The 12,633-nt window shown below is 43.0% G+C and overlaps 1 protein-coding gene across 2 annotated transcripts in view; it reads left to right on the top strand.

Moving 5' to 3' along the window:
- LOC139561737 (sushi, von Willebrand factor type A, EGF and pentraxin domain-containing protein 1-like) overlaps window positions 1-12,633 on the top strand; it is a 207,787-nt gene that overhangs the window by 37,234 nt on the left and 157,920 nt on the right. The gene's annotated exons all lie outside the window — the stretch shown is intronic.

Raw genomic sequence — 12,633 nt, 5'->3', positions numbered from 1 at the left:
ACCAGTAACATAGGGAAATTAGACCCTGATAACTATAGAGGAATATGTGTTACCAGTAACATAGGGAAATTAGACCCTGATAACTATAGAGGAATATGTGTTACCAGTAACATAGGGAAATTAGACCCTGATAACTATAGAGGAATATGTGTTACCAGTAACATAGGGAAATTAGACCCTGATAACTATAGAGGAATATGTGTTACCAGTAACATAGGGAAATTAGACCCTGATAACTATAGAGGAATATGTGTTACCAGTAACATAGGGAAATTAGACCCTGATAACTATAGAGGAATATGTGTTACCAGTAACATAGGGAAATTAGACCCTGATAACTATAGAGGAATATGTGTTACCAGTAACATAGGGAAATTAGACCCTGATAACTATAGAGGAATATGTGTTACCAGTAACATAGGGAAATTAGACCCTGATAACTATAGAGGAATATGTGTTACCAGTAACATAGGGAAATTAGACCCTGATAACTATAGAGGAATATGTGTTACCAGTAACATAGGGAAATTAGACCCTGATAACTATAGAGGAATATGTGTTACCAGTAACACAGGGAAATTAGACCCTGATAACTATAGAGGAATATGTGTTACCAGTAACACAGGGAAATTAGACCCTGATAACTATAGAGGAATATGTGTTACCAGTAACACAGGGAAACTGGTCTGCTGTATTCTTAATGGCCAAATACAGACTTTCCGAACACAATATTACGCTCTCAGCAAAAAACTAGTTTGCTGTCTACCCAAAGACAGAACAACAGACCACATACACCCATTATATCCACTAATAAACCAGCATGTGCATCAGAAAAGCAGAGGAAAAGTATTTGCATGTTTTGTTGATTTTCAGAATGCTTTTGATTCTACATGGCATGATGGATTATATTACAAAACCCTACAAAGCAGCGTTGTGGGTAAAGTATACGACATCATAAAATCTATTTACACGAACAACACATGTAGTATTAAACTGAACAGTAAAATAACAGATTTTTTTGCACAAGGGCGAGGGGTGAGACAAGAGTGCAGTTTAAGTCCAAACCCTGTTCAACTCTACATCAACAAACTATCAGTGTTGTTTGACCAATCTGCAACCCCTGGACTCAACCTCAAAGATGAAGAGGTCAGATCCCTGCTCTCCACAGATGACCTTGTCCTACTGTCACCAACGGAGCAATGTCTACAGGGACAACCTACATTTCTTTGGGAGTACAGCATCAACTGGGCAATCAACATCAACTTTCAGAAAATCAAAGTCGTAACAGTCCTTCAAATGAGGAAATACCATGGTTGAACATGCCCAATGGTACAACTACCTGGAACTAAAAATCAGCGCTTCTGGCGTCTGGCAGTGAATGCACAAAAAAAAAGCCTACAAATTATTTTATTCCATAAAAAGAATATTCTCCAAAATAAATATTCCTATCCAAATCGGGTGCAAAATATTAAATAGTGTAATTTTACCTTTGCACCATATGGAAGCGAAGTTTGGGGTCCAACTTGTAATTACGTTTATAAGCAATGGGCGAAAAACCCAATAGAAAATCTACATCCAGAATTCTGCAGAATTATCCTAAATCTCAAAAAGAAAGTACCAAATAATGCATGCAGAGCGGAACTCGGAAGATTCCCTTTAATTGTAAATATAAAGAAAAGGACACTAACATTTTGACACCATTTGAAATTAAGCCTCAAAACATCCTTACAATTCAAAGCACTGGAAACCCAAGAACTGAACACTGAAAAGAGTCCCCTATGACAGCTTTTAAAAATACTTAACAACCCTATTATCCAAACACACAGGGAAAACAGATCGTTACAGCAATTAAAACCTCTATTTGACCAATTGGGAAAATTCAACAAAAACACAGAATAAACTAAATTGCTATTTGGTCCTCAAAAGAGAAAACAAATTGGCAGAATATCTCTACTCTGTCAGAAATACAAAACAGAGACAGATCCTGACCAAATACAGGCTCAGCGACCACCAACTGGCTGCAGAAAAAGGGAGACACAAAAAGACATGGCTACCCAAAGAGGAGTGTCTGTGTGGTCACTGTACGACAGGGGAAGTAGAGACAGAGATGCACTTGTTCCTCTACTATGAGAAATACTCCCAAATAAGATCATATTTTATCAAGAAAATATCTCAATCAATTCACAACTTCTGTGCATTTACTAATGACATAAAGCTGGGAATTAGTCTGGGTGAGGGAGAAACCGCAAATATTACTGCTAGATATGGATATTGCCATAGGCCGAATAACATCCCATTAACATTCATTCTCTGAAGTATTTCCATTGTATATAACCTCTAAGTAATACATAGTGTAACCATCATCCATGTACATTTCATTATCCTCATTGCATTGTTCTGTATTTACTGAAATGCTGTACCACTATATTGCTTTGGCAATATCTAACTGTATTTCATGCCAATAAAGCAATCTGAACTTTTATTTGATAGAGAGGACAGAGAGAGAGATTACTGTAGGCCTAACTCAGTGGACTGGTCCACAGTTAGTACAGGAGATCACAGTGGATCCTAAAGGCTCAGTCATGATCTGTCAGGTCTGTTACAGAGACCTTATCTGTCTGCAGTGCTTCCCTCTCTGTTGTCTTTGGGAAGTGGGGCTTGGGCTCGCTGGGGGTTTTGGCTGGAGGCGAATGCCAGCACGGACAGCCCTCGCCAGGTCAATCCACCCCATCTGGAGTTGATTGAGACCACACTACAGGGGAAGGGACACTCACTCACTCACTCACTCACTCACTCACTCACTCACTCACTCACTCACTCACTCACTCACTCACTCACTCACTCACTCACTCACTCACTCACTCACTCACTCACTCACTCACTCACTCACTCACACTGTCTAGATCTGTCTGTCTAGCTTGCTCGTTCCCTCTCTCTCTCTCTCGTTCCTTCTCTCTCTCCCTGTCCATGTTGAATCACCTTCCCCCCTCAATCATCCTCCCTGTCCAATTACACGGGTTGTCACATTTGATGGGAACATGCTGACTTCTAAATGTCTAATTCCAGTATATGCATTATGATTGGAACACAGTGACATATTAAATGCATCATTCCCCCCCAATGCGTTCTGCCAATGTACTAGCAGCAAATTAATTGAATGGGTTTAATTTGTGACCATGGGAGATAGCTTTGTAGTTCAGCAACACAGTGTGGAATTTTGCACACACACACACACACACACACACACACACACACACACACACACACACACACACACACACACACACACACACACACACACACACACACACACACACACACACACACACACACACACACATCTCTCATCTTTCCTCTTGTGTTAGTTTGATTGATGGTTGTTATGACAGGAACTAGCAAAGCTTGTAACACAGGAGCCCTTTACTTCGCTCCACTGTCTCTGGTAATTACGTGATTGAGTGTCCATCTCTTACTGTTGCTAGACTGGACAGTTACTAAAGTAGTGGTGACGTACAGATCTCTAATAAAAATAGGACTCCATAGGGGTTTGCTTTTCACTATGTGTCTCTGTGTAGCATCAGACTGACAATGGTTACACCCCAAATGGCACCCTAGTCCTTATATACTGCAATTCATTTTGACCTATTTGACACCAGATTCTGAGATTCCCTATAGGTTTGTAGTGCACTACTGGTCAAAAGTAGTGCACTATAGAGTTAATATGCTGCCTTTTCGCACGCAGACAAACTCTTTGAGTTGTTGGCCCCTTTTCACCTCAGCTGTGTTCATATACTCATACTAACCACACTAACTGTACTATTTGTGACGTAAACTGAGTATAAAGTATGCTTATTGATCATAGTATGGCTATAGTTACAGTAGTATGCCAAACGTTCCCGGATGTCGTACTACATTCGCCAAAATACGAAGTATACAAGCAGCAGACACTATTTCTGTGCTTTTAGGGCCCATAATGCAATTCTTGAGGAAATGGGCGTGGCTTCACATTTTCAGATTTGAAGAAAATGGCAGAAAATATGCAGCCGAAGTCCAACGAGAACAGATACAAATGTATTGCTTTAACCAATTATGACAAATGTTAAGAACATTTTGAGCGATGTAATGACTTTTCAAATACGTTACCTTACACGTTCTGTTGGCTGACTATTTGTTTGCTACGCTATCCTTATGAACCGCATAGCATAGCATTACAGCAGTATGTACTGGTATGTTAGCTAGCTACCTAACGTTAGTTGGCTACTAATACATCGATCTTGCCAGTATATTAACTATATGCTATCTAACTAACTACCCAAAGTTTATTGACTTGATAATTCCTGTTCTTAGTTTACCTCAGTGGTATAGTCGTTGTGTGTTCTCAATAGACATTCGGGTGCGTTCGTAAATTGGCCTTCTACTCCGATTTCACAGCACTCTCGTCTGAGTGTACCTGTGCCAGAGCGCAGAATAACTGATGAACTAACCAACGCTCAACGGCAGTTGAATATGGCCGGTGACAGTTAAAGTGGGCAAAAAAGCGTAATTAAATTGTTGCCAGTAGTACAGTTACAGTCACCAATGCTCTTGATAACATGAAAACAACCTAACCAGCTCTCCTAGGGTAAGTAAAATGGTCAGAGTGGGGTTTTCTCTCATTTGTGTCTAGAAGTAGCTAGCAAGTTAGCCAGTTAGCTTGGGTGCTTGACTGCTGTTCTGAGGTCAGAACGTTGGATCAACCCTACTCCTCGGTCAGAACGTTGGATCAACCCTACTCCTCGGTCAGAACGTTGGATCAACCCTACTCCTCGGTCAGAACGTTGGATCAACCCTACTCCTCGGTCAGAGCGTTGGATCAACCCTACTCCTCGGTCAGAACGTTGGATCAACCCTACTCCTCGGTCAGAACGTTGGATCAACCCTACTCCTCGGTCAGAGCGTTGGATCAACCCTACTCCTCGGTCAGAGCGTTGGATCAACCCTACTCCTCGGTCAGAACGTTGGATCAACCCTACTCCTCGGTCAGAGCGTCCAGTGTGGCTCTGAGCCTCCGAGAGCGAAACGCTCTGAATTAACAAACAGACAATCTAACAATGATCTGAATTTATAAACGCCCAGAGCGCACTCTGGCACTCCAGATTGAATTTAATAACACACCCGAAGTCGTAACATGTCTAGCTAGTCATTTGTTATGCTAACAAATTAGCAAGAGGTTGCATAGCAACAGCATCAACTTCCGGTAGACAGGCAAAGCGCTTGTACGTCAACTGAAAGGATACCGTTTGTTTACAGTTTACTAAAATGAACTGGTAGTATATAGTATCTAGTATATACTCATTAAGTATGTAGTATACAGTATGTTAGTATGGGTATTCGAACACAGCTCTTGTGTCTATAACTGTCACTGGAATGGAGTTATACTAAACAGAGTTATGCTACTCTGTCATTCCTGTGTTTAAGGAGGTTTTGTTGTAATTGAGTTTGGAAAGTTTTTAAAATGAGGGCACCACAAATATGGAGGTTATTAGCAGAATATAGCGGGTGGTTCGGCAGATGCCTAAGGAGAGACTGCCCATTGTGGGAGTGTAGGTAGGGCATCAGAGAAACAATGAATGAATGGAAATGAATAAGTCTATGAACAGGATTCTTGTGTTCTAGTGTTGGATTTTGTGCTTCCCTATCTAGATATAATGAAACAAATATAGAGTTTGGTAAAATCCTTAAGAATGTAAAGCCTTTATTAGACAACTGAATCAAAACCATTCCCCTTCCTAGTATGTGTTGAGACAGAGAGAGGAAGCTGTCATGTCTACCATTCGAAAACATGTTTGGGCGGGATAAAGATCAGATGTCATCTTAGAGAATCGACTTTGTCAAAACTCTGCTGAAACTGACCCATATATAAAGTATGTACACCTCTGAGATATTGCTCAATTGTGGCAAAGTTGAGTCTACTAGTGTCTGTTCGGTGGGGGGGGTGTAGTGTTTTGTGTTATGTGTTTTTGTCCTTTAACTTGGCTCTGGGTTGTTGTTGTTCTTGCCAAGAACAGATACCATGTCAAAACAAGCGCTCTCAACTTCCGACCGAGGGGGGGAATGGCTCTTGTTTTCAGTTCGCATTTGGTTTATATTTATCCACTCTGGAATAAAAGAAAGATTCTGGAGGAAGAAAAAGAGGCATAACAGAATGATAGGAAGGCATATCAGAATGACAGGAAGGCATGGCAGAATGACAGGAAGGCATATCAGAATGACAGGAAGGCATATCAGAATGACAGGAAGGCATGGCAGAATGACAGGAAGGCATATCAGAATGAAAGGAAGGCATATCAGAATGACAGGAAGGCATGGCAGAATGACAGGAAGGCATAACAGAATGACAGGAAGGCATATCAGAATGAAAGGAAGGCATATCAGAATGACAGGAAGGCATGGCAGAATGACAGGAAGGCATATCAGAATGAAAGGAAGGCATATCAGAATGACAGGAAGGCATGGCAGAATGACAGGAAGGCATAACAGAATGACAGGAAGGCATATCAGAATGACAGGAAGGCATAACAGAATGACAGGAAGGCATGGCAGAATGACAGGAAGGCATATCAGAATGACAGGAAGGCATAACAGAATGACAGGAAGGCATATCAGAATGACAGGAAGGCATAACAGAATGACAGGAAGGCATGGCAGAATGACAGGAAGGCATAACAGAATGACAGGAAGGCATATCAGAATGACAGGAAGGCATAACAGAATGATAGGAAGGCATGGCAGAATGATAGGAAGGCATAACAGAATGACAGGAAGGCATATCAGAATGACAGAAAGGCATATCAGAATGATAGGAAGGCATATCAGAATGATAGGAAGGCATATCAGAATGACAGGAAGGCATATCAGAATGACAGGAAGGCATATCAGAATGACAGGAAGGCATGGCAGAATGACAGGAAGGCATAGCAGAATGACAGGAAGGCATGGCAGAATGACAGGAAGGCATAGCAGAATGACAGGAAGGCATGGCAGAATGACAGGAAGGCATAGCAGAATGACAGGAAGGCATGGCAGAATGACAGGAAGGCATATCAGAATGACAGGAAGGCATAGCAGAATGACAGGAAGGCATAGCAGAATGACAGGAAGGCATGGCAGAATGATAGGAAGGCATGGCAGAATGATAGGAAGGCATAACAGAATGACAGGAAGGCATATCAGAATGACAGGAAGGCATAGCAGAATGACAGGAAGGCATATCAGAATGACAGGAAGGCATATCAGAATGACAGGAAGGCATATCAGAATGACAGGAAGGCATATCAGAATGACAGGAAGGCATAGCAGAATGACAGGAAGGCATATCAGAATGACAGGAAGGCATATCAGAATGACAGGAAGGCATGGCAGAATGACAGGAAGGCATAGCAGAATGACAGGAAGGCATATCAGAATGACAGGAAGGCATGGCAGAATGACAGGAAGACCTCATACTTTCCCCCTTCTCTCTCAGTGACCTGTCCTCCATTTTACCTCAGTGACCCGTTTCCATTTTACCCAGGTGACCCGTCCACCATTTTACCTCAGTGAACCGAATAGAATCTTCCTTCATCACCTTTATCAGGTGTGCTGACAGCAAAAATCCCAGCCTGCATCGGGCAGACATTGTTACTTCCCTGGGTGCATCTCAACACTACTGAAGTACAGTTCAAGTCAAAAGTTTGGACACACCTAAGCATTTCAGGGTTTTTCTTTCTTTTTTACTATTTTCTACATTGTAGAATAATTGTGAAGACATCAAAACTATGAAATAACACATATGGAATCATGTAGTAACCAAAAAAAGTGTTAAAGAAATCAAAATATACTTTATATTTGAGATTCTTCAAAGTAGCCACCCTTTGCCTTGATGACCGCTTTGCACACTATTGGCATTCTCTCAACCAGCTTCATGAGGTAGTCACCTGGAATATATTTCAATTAACAGGCGTGCCTTGTTAAACGTTAATTTGTGGAATTTTAGTCCATCATTACTTTAAGACATGAAGGTCAGTCAATCGACAAAATTTCAAGAACTTCAAAGTTTCTTCAAGTGCAGTTGCAAAAACCATTAAGGGCAATCTTGAAACTGGCTCTCATGATGACCGCCACAAGAAAGGAAGACCCAGATTTACCTCTGCTGCAGAGGATAAGTTCATTAGAGTTAACTGCACCTCAGATTGCAGCCAAATAAATGCTTCACAGAGTTCAAGTAACAGACACATCTCAACATCAACTGTTCAGAGAAGACTGTGTGAATCAGGCCTTCATGGTCAAATTGCTGCAAAGAAACCACTACTAAAGGTCACCAACAAGAAGAAGAGACTTGCTTGGGCCAAGAAACACAAGCAATGGACAGTAGGCCGGTGGAAATCTGTCCTTTGGTCTGAAGAGTCCAAATTTGCGATTTTTGTGATTTTTGAGATGTTTTCCAACCAACGTGTCTTTGTGAGACGCAGAGTAGGTGAACGGATGATCTTCGCATGTGTGGTTCCCACCGTGAAGTATGGAGGAGGAGTGATGGTATGGGGGTCCTTTGCTGGTGACACAGTCAGTGATTCATTTAGAATTCAAGTTACACTTAACCAGCATGGCTACCACAGCATACTGCAGTGATACGCCATCCCATCTGGTTTGCACTTAGTGGGACTATCATTTGTTTTTCAACAGGACAATGACCGAACCTCCAGGCTGTGTAAGGGCTATTTGACCAAGAAGGAGTGTGATGGAATGCTACATCAGATGACCTGGCCTCCACAATCACCCGACCTCAACCCAGTTGAGATGGTTTGGGATCTGTGGTCTCCCGGGTGGTCTCCCGGGTGGCGCAGTGGTCTAGGGCGCTAGCTGCGCCACCAGAGTCTCTGGGTTCACGCCCAGGCTGGGCTGGGTTCGCGCCCAGGCTCTGTCGCAGCCGGCCGCAACCGGGAGATCCGTGGGGCGACGCACAATTGGCATAGCGTCGTCCGGGTTAGGGAGGGTTTGGCCGGTAGGGATATCCTTGTCTCAGTATGTAATTTTCTTTAAATAAAAAATAAAAAATAAAAATGTGTAATAAAATGTATGCACTCTACTGTAAGTCGCTCTGGATAAGAGCGTCTGCTAAATGACTAAAATGTAATGTAAATGTAATGAGTTGTACCGCAGAGTGAAGGAAAAGCAGCCAACACGTGCTCAGCATATGTGGGAATTCCCTCAAGACTGTTGGAAAAGCATTCCAGGTGAAGCTGGTTGAAGAATCTAAAATCTAAAATATATTTTGATTTGTTTAACACTTTTTGGGTTACTACATGATTCTTTTTTTTATAGTGTTGATGTTTTCACTGTTATTCTACAATGTAGAAAATAGTCAAAATTAAGAACAACCCTTGAATGAGTAGGTGTGTACAAACTTTTGACTGGAACTGTATCTTGTAAGCATATGGCCATAGGTACAGGAGCAGCCATACAGCTGGGATTACCCACAGCTCATACAGAGACAGGTGTGTCTGAGCCTTGATCAAAGACACTGGACTGCCAAGGGAGAGGGAGAGAGGGAGGGGGTCTTATTTGATATTCATTCACATAGATCCCGTTTGATTGGATGAATGGCTTGAGGACATTGTCACCATGATGTCCCCATAAGGTGATAGAAGCTCTTGGCAATATCTTCTGTAGTCTGGCATCTGGCCCTTGTCATATCCCAAACAATGTGCCCCACTTAAGGCAACACAGCATCTGTTCAGATGCACAACTGTAGTTGCTATTCCCACCTCTTCCATCCCTTCTTTAATGACTGTGTGTGTGTGTGTGTGTGTGTGTGTGTGTGTGTGTGTGTGTGTGTGTGTGTGTGTGTGTGTGTGTGTGTGTGTGTGTGTGTGTGTGTGTGTGTGTGTGTGTGTGTGTGTGTGTGAATATCTCCCCCAGCAGCTCCGCACATATGGAGCACTCATCTCTTCTCTGCTCTCTTGCCAAAACGTGTGTGAGGCGTTTTGGAACGCACAGCGGCAAAGTTTCCTTAATAAACTCTTTGGACTCTTTGGACTCCTCTCTCTCTCTCTCTCTCTCTCTTTCTCTCTCTCTCTCTCTCTCTCTCTCTCTCTCTCTCTCTCTCTCCCTCTCTCTCTCTCTCTCTCTCAGCTCTCTCTTTCTCTCTCTTAGCTCTCTCCTAGCTCTCCCTCTCTCTCTCTTGCTCTCTCTCTCTCATTCTCTCTCTCAGCTTTCTCCTAGCTCTCTCATTCTCTCTCTCTTTCTCTCTTAGCTCTCTTCTCTCTCCCATCTCTCTCTCCCATATCTCTCTCTCTCTCTCTCTCTCTCTCTCTCTCTCTCTCTCTCTCTCTCTCTCTCTCTCTCTCTCTCTCTCTCTCTCTCTCTCTCTCTCTCTCTTTGACAGATATCTAAACTCAAATACAGACACCCTTCCACTGCTGCTTTTTATCTTTCTGGATGTATGATGGATGTATCACACAGTAAGACCTGCCAAGTACATTGTTGAGGAAATGCATGTGAGGTACAAGCAGACACACACACACACACACACACACACACACACACACACACACACACACACACACACACACACACACACACACACACACACACACACACACACACACACACACACACAGAGGCGTCATGCCAAAAGGTGTTTCGCTTTACCAGCTGCCAAATCCTACAATTAGTGAGGCCCACAACTGTTTTATATGCGATAGAGGAACCAGTGTGTGTATGTAGCTATATATACTCTATATATATATACACACTCAGCTGTGGCAACCCCTTCTTCACCACCAGCCATCAGTCATCGTCTCACACCGTAACACGAACCACTGCGGCCCCACAGCCCTTTGAACAACCGCCCCATAAAACATCGAGAAACACCCCAAGACACACACCTCTCTCTCAGTCATGTCTCTCTCTCCTCTCCTCACCCCTACTCCACCCCCTCCTCAGGCTGCAAAGACATCACTGTGGTTTGGTGACAGCAGACAGGGGTTAGGTCTAGGGGAGATCCAGGGAGGGCCCATACCATAACTAAGCAGCCTGCCAGGGTGCACTGACAGCTGGTAGCGGGCAGCAGCCAGGACTGGTATTTTGGGATGAGAACCAGGGTGACTTTGAGGAGAGGATCAGAGAGGCCAAGCTTTTCTTCCCTCCCTCCTTTCCCTATCTACAACCCGCCCCCCTCCCTCTCCCGCTTCACAGCCACTGTAATTACGTTACCCCGCTGGAGACGCTTGAAGCCAATTAGACAATAAAGAACAGAGCTCTAGCTTTCTATTTCCCTCTCTCACACTCTCTTTCTCTCTCTCTCTCTCTCTCTCTCTCTCTCTCTCTCTCTCTCTCTCTCTCTCTCTCTCTCTCTCTCTCTCTCTCTCTCTCTCTCTCTCTCTCTCTCCCCCTCTCTTGCTAGCTGATTTGTCCTATTTAGCTAGCTTGCTGTTGCTAGCTAATTTGTCCTGGTATATAAACATTGAGTTGTTATTTTACCTGAAATGCACAAGGTCCTCTATTCCGACAATTAATCCACACATAAAACGGTCAACCGAATCGTTTCTAGTCATCTCTCCTCCTTCCAGTATTTTTCTTCTTTGAACTTATATGGTGATTGGCATCTAAACTTTCATAGTATTACCACGACGACCGACGACACAGTTTGTCTTTCAATCACCCTATCTGCTTCTATAAACCAATGAGGAGATGGGAAAGGCAGGACTTGCAGCGCGATCTGCGTCACAACTAGAACTGACTTCTATTTTAGCCCTTGGCAACGCAGACACTCGTTGACACGCGCGAGCAGTGTGGGCGCAATAATTGAATAACATAGATTTCTAAATGTATTTTGCAAAGCTCGCGCATACGACGCGAGCGGTGTAGTCAGGGTGTAATATCGCTCCATCAATCTCTCTTCACTCTTTCCCTACAGTATCTTCACTGTCTTTGTCCTCCTCTTGTCACTCTCCTCTTCATCTCATCTATACAATTCCAATTAATTTCATTACAAACAAACAAACCAAGTATAGAGTATTGTAGCAGGTCTGGTCTGGCTTGGCCTTGCATGTCGGGTACAAGACAGTATAATACTTTATCTGTGTTTGATGGAGCTTGCTTGGCAAAATGGGACGAATATGATAGTCCCTTAAAGTGTAATCACCACCCATCTGGCTTCTTTAGGCAGGCTAAAGCGAACTTTCAAAGTATTTCAAAGATTTCTAAATAATATTTGAAACCCAGGACAGGACTCCCTCAGACACAGGCTCTGGTTCACAGCACTATGTTTAGCTGCAGTTGACAACCAATCCCTGTACAATTAGACAGGACATTAAAGACACAGAGAAACATATATTTTTTTCCCCTGCACAGAAATCCTGGAGAGAAGAATAGAGAGAGCTCTGCTTAGGGTTGTTCTAGTGTTCTAGTGGTTAGCTGACAGCAGACCCATCAGACTAGAGGAGAGGGTCATTGCTGCTTTTTTCTTCTCTTCTCTCTATTGCTTGACTTGCCAATGTCCATTTTGTTTTCGGGGAGTAAGTCTCACAGATTCGTGGGGTTGTGTCTGTGTGTTGGGGGGGGGGGGGGGGACGGTGTATGTGCAGTTAACTAATATCATGAATCATTCCATTT

The sequence above is a fragment of the Salvelinus alpinus genome, chromosome 31 (genome assembly GCF_045679555.1).
Source record: "Salvelinus alpinus chromosome 31, SLU_Salpinus.1, whole genome shotgun sequence".
Classification (NCBI taxonomy): Eukaryota; Metazoa; Chordata; class Actinopteri; order Salmoniformes; family Salmonidae; genus Salvelinus; species Salvelinus alpinus.
Note: the sequence above shows the minus strand (reverse complement) of the source record. Positions and strands in the feature narration are given on the sequence as shown.